Raw genomic sequence first — 7037 nt, forward strand, 5'->3', positions numbered from 1 at the left:
TGTCACTAACCATAAGAAATGCAAATTAAAACCACAAAGAGATATCATCTCACACCTGTCAGAATGGCTATTATCATCAATAAATCAACAAGCACATGTTGGTGAAGAGGTAGAGAAACAGGAACTCTTTTGCACTATTGGTGGGAATACAGACTTGTGCAGCCATTGTGGAAAGAATTATGGAGCCCTGGCTGGTGTGGCTCAGTGGATTGAGCACCAGCCTGCAAACCAAAGGGTTGCTAGTTTGATTCCCAGTCAGGGTGCATGCCTGATTTGCAGGCCAGATCCCCAGTAGGGGGCATGAGAGAGGCAACCAAACATTGATGTTTCTCTCCCTCTCTCCCTCTCTGTCTAAAAATAAATAAAATCTTTTTTTAAAAAAAGGAGTGTGGAGACACCTCAACAAATTAAAAATGGATCTGCCTTTTGACCCACTTATCCCACTTCTAGGAATATATCCAAAGGAACCCAAAACACTAATTCAAAAGAACATAAGCACCCTTGTGTTCATTGCAGTGTTATTTACAACTGCCAAGATTTGAAAGTAGTCGAACTGCCCATCAGTAGATGAGTGGATAAAACAACTATGACACATTTACACAAAGGAATTCTACTCAGTCACAAAAGAAAAGAAAATTTTATCCTTTGCGACGACATGGATGGACCTGGAGAATGTTATGTTAAGTGAAATAAGCCAGTCAGAGAAAGACAAATACCATATGATTTCACTCATATGTGGAATCTAATGAACAAACTGGGCTAACAAGGAAAATAGGGACAGATTCATACACGGAAAGCAGGATGACAGCTAGTGGCAGGGGTAATGGAGTGGAAGGATTAAAAAAAAGAAAAAGGACTAATGGACATGGACAACAGTTTGGTGATTTCTGGGGGTGGGGGGCACAAGGGGACTAAATGATAATGGAAAAAATAAAATAAAGATTATTTTTTTAAAAAAAGCCAATCAAAAGAGTGGCAAGAAGACAGAGGAGTGCACATGGCCATTGGTTTGACCAAAGCTGATGAGAGATGGCAGCTGCGTGGCCCCATAAAAACTGCCTCATTGTAATATGCAGGTGTACCTCCAGTTTTCCAAGTAGTTTGTAAGTCAAAACAATGAGTGGAGATTCCAGACCAGGGGAAGCAGCAAGTTTATGAAAAATTTGTTCTCAATTAAAACCTCTGCTGTCCCAGGCAAAGCCTGTCTCACTCTCCCTTAGTAATAATATTCTTAGAAAACACCTGAGGCATTCAGTATCATTTTTAAAAATCATAAAAATACAAAAAGATTAAACTTAAGTATAGGTTTTACAGTACTATAAGAAAAATAAAACACTTTCAGTAGAAATTCCCAACAAAAGAAAAGCCACAGGTGATTATTTATAATGCTGTCCAATTTGGGAGCCAAGACACTTTGGACAAACTTACAGAAAAATGGGAAAACATGTAAAAAAATTGAAGACCATGTGAAGAGTGAAAATTATATAGAGTATAATCAAAGGAGATTCAACCCCCTTTACGTAGATAATAAACTAAGTTGTAGATGCTCCTGCTCTATGATTTACATCTAGTAAAAAAAAATAGGATGAACTAAGGGGCATAATTTAATTGACAATTCATGGAAGTGACAGGAAGAGCAGCCAGAGGAACATATGGTCTTCCCAAGTCATGTAACTGAGATTCCTGTTAAACTGGAACCTATTATAGAAAGAAAACTATTTTTTAGTGAAGGAAATGTAATATTTTACCAAAATGTGTCAAAGGCAAATATCCATGCACCCAGTCACAATAGCCAAGAGAATAAACTCTTTTCAAATATCAATGTAAAAACAGTAAGTAAAATGTTAGCAAAGAAAATTAAGTAGTGCTTTAAATACTATTAAACATAATCAATAAGGTTCATAGATATGTGCAAAAGTCCATAATATGATATTTCTTTAGTTAGCCATATGTTGACTTTGTATAAGTCATTGCAATTGATGCTAATGTGGTATTTCGTGTAATTTACCATCGATTTTTAATTTTTAAAAATCATCTTAAAGTGAAAATATAAATACTTCATAAAACATAAAAATGTATGAATGGATACACAGACTGTTCTTGAAAATTTGTGATATGTGTGTGTGTGTTTATCATGCAGTATTTTCTAGATACCCTTTGACTTATCTCGGCAATAGCCAGAGCCTGGAGAACTAGCGCGTGGAAACCACGGTGTGGTCAAGAGCAGGGAATATTAAGTCAGAGCAAGTCCTTTCAACAAACCCAAGTTCAAACTAGTGCATCTGCAGAAAAATCAGAGACAAGAAACACAAAGACATAAGAAAGTGACCCAAAGCATTCCTGGGCCTGACTCCTCCTCAGCATGGATGCTGAGTGATGGGAAACCCCATTACTTTGAGGATCTCAGAGCAGAAGAGAATCACTCCTCACTGCCTGCTGGGATCCTGGGAGGAAGCAGCCACAGGAAGGCTCTGACATCCATTTAGGCCAACAGAAGTGAAGGACAAATAGTGACAAGAATGGTGTGACAAAGAGAGTGTGGCACTCTCCTTCCATCCCATGCACCATGGAGCAGATTTGAAAGTCCCCACATTCTTCAGAGGTGGGAGACACGGGAATGACGGTAACAGAAATGCTGACAACACTGACATATCGGAAAATACTTGTATAGAGATTCCATGTGCCAGGAACTGTTACAAGTACTTTACATGTAAAACTTTATTTGCAGTATGGCCCTTAGAGACTGGTATATTTTATACCCATTTTACAGACTTGTGCTCATGCATTGTGACAATGTGAGCTCGTATTAATTCCTCATAAGCCAACACTATCTCAAGATGGATTTGATGCATATTTCTATCCCCTAACTTCTCTGATTATTTCTTCAGTCAGTTTCTCAAAGCAGGCAGCACTTTGTCTTCCTTTGCCAGGACTCACCATGGACATTGGCCAGTCCACGACTGGGCTTTCCTCAGCCAATGTCTACTCCAGGCAATCAAGAGCCAGGGGTGTGGTCTCAGAGTGATCTTTGAGTCTAGGTCTTCTCCATCAACAGAGGCAGTGAGCAGACTGGGCACAATGACTGGCATGGACTGTGCATGCTTTATGTTACAGATGAGAAGGGTGAGACTCAGAGGTGCGATGTGACAGGTAGAGGTTATATTTGGTGTATAACTCTAGTTTCAGGATCTCACAAACTATCAAGTAGTTGTCTGAACTAGATGTTCAAAAAAGAGGACTGTTTCCCACTCTGATATTTTGTCACCATTTATTTTTTTCAGGAATCCTGGTTTCTTATTGATAAGATAAATTAAATGTTTATTTTTAATAAATCTGAAATAACAAGTAAAATCTTCTATCTCTGAATCATACTAAAGGAGCTACTTAGTATTATAATAAAGTATCTTTGTACCCATTGAGGTGTTCCTCCTCTGAAAAGGGCTTCCATGTGCCCCTATTGAATATGATTCAGAAATAGCCTTTTTCTCAAATGTTTGTTGAAAGACACAAATTTTAGTAAATGAAGGTATCAGCCATTTTAAATAAAATTCAAGTTAGGAATAATTACCAAGCTTAGAAGGATGTTCTCTTCTGAACCATTTTAACTACTTCTAGGAGGCAGGTCATTTAAATTCATGAATCTATTGCAAACAGTATTGGATAAATTTATCTGTTTTCTAGATAGCTGTCAACTGGTCAATTCATATTCAGTAATTTACCTAAATGAGGGAATAACCACCAAATAAAATCCCCTTATCGAGGCCCAAGTGGTGCTTTTAGATTGTAATATCCATGGGGATCTCCTTGTCAAGAGCATTGTGAATACAATGCAGACTTTAAACAGCCAGCCTCTGAGGTAATATATTCTCATTTTTAGTATTTTAGCTTCCTGTGGCTGTCTTATATATAAACAAACAAAAATATTTAATGGTGATGTTTAACCCTTTATTCTCATTCCCTTAACTGAGAGTACAGGGTTCTATGCCAGAAGGACGACATGAAGAGATAAATACATGATCTCTTCTGACATTTACTCATGAGTCCTGCAAATGAAACCATAAATAAATTAAATCAATTACTTGGAATTAATGCCAATTTCTTAAAACACCCATTCTCTGTGTGAGAGTAAACCTTTTTACAAAAGTTTAGCCAGAATATATGACAAATGTTGCATTATGTCTTTCCTTGAAAATCCAGGAAACTTCTGTTGAGAGAAGGTTGTTAAATATGAAATCACTTAAAAAAAAAAAAAAAAGAGTCCCCGGAGATAACCAATACATACAACATCTTTAATTTGTATATGTGCAAATGGATGCAAACTTTATTTTTCCTTTGGAAGAAACTCTAGGCACCCTTAATATTCACACATGGTGTTACGTGATGTACCCTTTTCCTTTTTTAATTGAATTTATTGGGATAACATTATAAAATTATATAGGTTTCAGCTGTACAATTCTATAATATATCATCTGTACATTGTATTGTGTTCACCATCCCAAATCAAGTCTCCTCCCATCATCATTTACCCCTCCCCTTTACATTCTTCCATTTCCCCACAACCCCTTTTCCTCTGGCAATCACCACACTGTTGCCTGTGTCTGAGACTTTTTTTTTTTGCCTAATCCCTTCAACCCCTTCAGCTTTTACACCCAGCCCTGCAACCACCCCTTCCCTCTGACAGCTGTCAGTCTGTTTTCTATCTATGAGTCTGTTTCTATTTTGTTGGTTTGTTTACTTTGCTCATTAGATTCCATATGTAAGTGAAATTATGTGGTATGTGTCTTTCTTTGATTGCCTTAGTTAACTTAGCATAATACTCTCCAGCTCCATCCGCACTGTTGCAAAAGGTAAAATTTCAGGGTTTTGCATTTTATTTTTTATGGCTGAGTAGTATTCTATTGTGTAAACTGACCACAGCTTTTTATCTATTCATCTACTATTGGGCACTTCAGCTGCTTCCTAATCTTGGCTACCGTAAGTAATGCTGCAGTGAATATAGAGATGCATATATTCTATCAAATTAATATTTATGATTTCTTCAGGTATATTCCCAGAGTTGGAATTACTGGGTCGTAAAGAAGTTCCATTTTTAATTTTTTGAAATAACTCCATACTGCTTTCCACAGTGGCTGCACCAGCCCGCATTCCCACCGACAGTGCACCAAGGTTTCCTTTTCTCCGCATCCTCGCCAGCACTTGTTTGCTGATGTATTGAGGATAGCCATTCAGACAGGGGTGATGTGTATCTCATTTCTGTTGTATTTCTCTGATGAGTAGTGACATCGATCATCTTTTCATATGTCTGTGGGCCATGGCCATCGGTATGTCCTCTTTGGAGGAGTCTATTTGGGAGCTCTGCCCATTTTTTAATTGTATTGTTTGTCTTCCTGGTGTTGAGTTATATAAATTCTTTATAAATTTTCAAAATTAACCCTTTATCAAATGTATCATTGGCAAGTATGTTCTCCCATCCAGTGGGCTGTCTTTTCATTTTGTCATTTCCTTGGCTTTGCAAATACTTTCTAGTTTGATGTAGTTATGTTTATTTATTCATTCTTTTGTTTCCCTTGCCTGAGGAAATATATCAGAAAAAAAATATTGCTATGAGAAATGTCTGAGATTTTACTATGTTTTCTTCAAGGATGTTTATTATTTTGAGTCTTACATTTGTCTTTATTCCATTTTGAGATTATTCTTATCTAATGTGTAAGAAGGTGGTCTAGTTTTATTTTTTGCACTTATCTGCCCATTTTCCCCAACATTATATAGTGAGTAGACTGTCTGTACCCATTGTATGTTCTTACCACTTTTGTCAAATATTAATTGACCATAAAGGATTTGGTTTATACCTGGGCCTTTATTCTGTAATATAGATCTGTATGTCTGTCTTAATGGAATGTCCATTTAGGAGCTTTGCCAGTACCATGCTATTTCTATTACTATGGCTTTGTAGTACAGTTTTATATCAGGCATGATTTCTCTACCTTTATACTTCTTTCTCAAGATTGCTGTTACTATTCTGGCTCCTTTGTGGTTCCATATAAATTTTTGAAATATTTGTTCTAGTTCTGTGAAATATTCCATTGGTATCTTGATAGGACTTTTGTTGAATCCATAGATCGCTTTAAGTAGTATGAGCATTTTAATTATGTTAATTTTTCCTATCCATGGACGTGGTATATGGTTCTATTTATTTGTATCTTTTTCAATTACTTTTCTCAGGGTTCTTATAATTTCTAAGTACAGATCATTTACATCCTGAATTCAGTTTATTCTTGGGTATTTTTTATGAAATTATAAATGGGATTATTTTCTCAGTTTCCCTTTTTGATAGTTTATTACTGATATATATATGAATGCAACTGATTTCTTGATATTTATTTTGTATCCTGATACTTTACTGAATTCATTTCTCACTTCTAGTAGTTTTGGTGGAACCTTTAGGGTTCTCTATATACAGTATCATGTCATCCACAAATAATGACAGTTTTACTTCTTTCTTTCCAATTTGAATGCCTTTTATTTCTTCATCTTGTCTAATTGCTGTGACTAGGACTTCCAGGACTATGTTGAAAAGAGTAGTAAAAGCAGGCATCATTTAAAATTGGGGAAATAAAGAGCTTCCCATACAAGAAAAAGCTAAAAGAGTTTGTTACCACAAAACCAGCAATCCAAGAAGTGTGGACAGATCTTTAAAAAGACAAAGACTGTTGTATGAAAGAAGAGAAGGTAAGCACTCCCCTGGACAAGGGTGGAAGAGGCCCTTGGGCCTAACGACATGCATACTGTTAAGGCATTGCCACCAACTTTGTGGCAACTAACCACCATTTTTAAAAGAAGAAGAAAAAAAACAAAACAGAAACAGTTAAAAACATAAAATGGCAATAAATACATACTTATCAATAATCATTTTAATTGTAAATGGCTTAAATGATCCAATCAAAGCTGCAGGGTAGCTGAATGGATAAGAAAACATGACCTATATACACACCGTCTATGAGAGACCCACCTCAGAACAAAGGATGCACACAGACTAA

The 7037-nt window shown here is 36.4% G+C and overlaps 1 non-coding gene across 1 annotated transcript; it reads left to right on the top strand.

The window, feature by feature from the left end:
* Positions 1 to 6707: 6707 nt before the first annotated feature.
* LOC112321196 (U6atac minor spliceosomal RNA) lies at positions 6708 to 6833 on the top strand. Its single transcript, XR_002976491.1, has one exon. It is a non-coding gene; the product is annotated as a U6atac minor spliceosomal RNA (small nuclear RNA).
* The last annotated feature ends 204 nt before the right edge of the window (positions 6834 to 7037 follow it).

The sequence above is a fragment of the Desmodus rotundus genome, chromosome 1 (genome assembly GCF_022682495.2).
Source record: "Desmodus rotundus isolate HL8 chromosome 1, HLdesRot8A.1, whole genome shotgun sequence".
In the NCBI taxonomy this organism is placed as follows: Eukaryota; Metazoa; Chordata; class Mammalia; order Chiroptera; family Phyllostomidae; genus Desmodus; species Desmodus rotundus.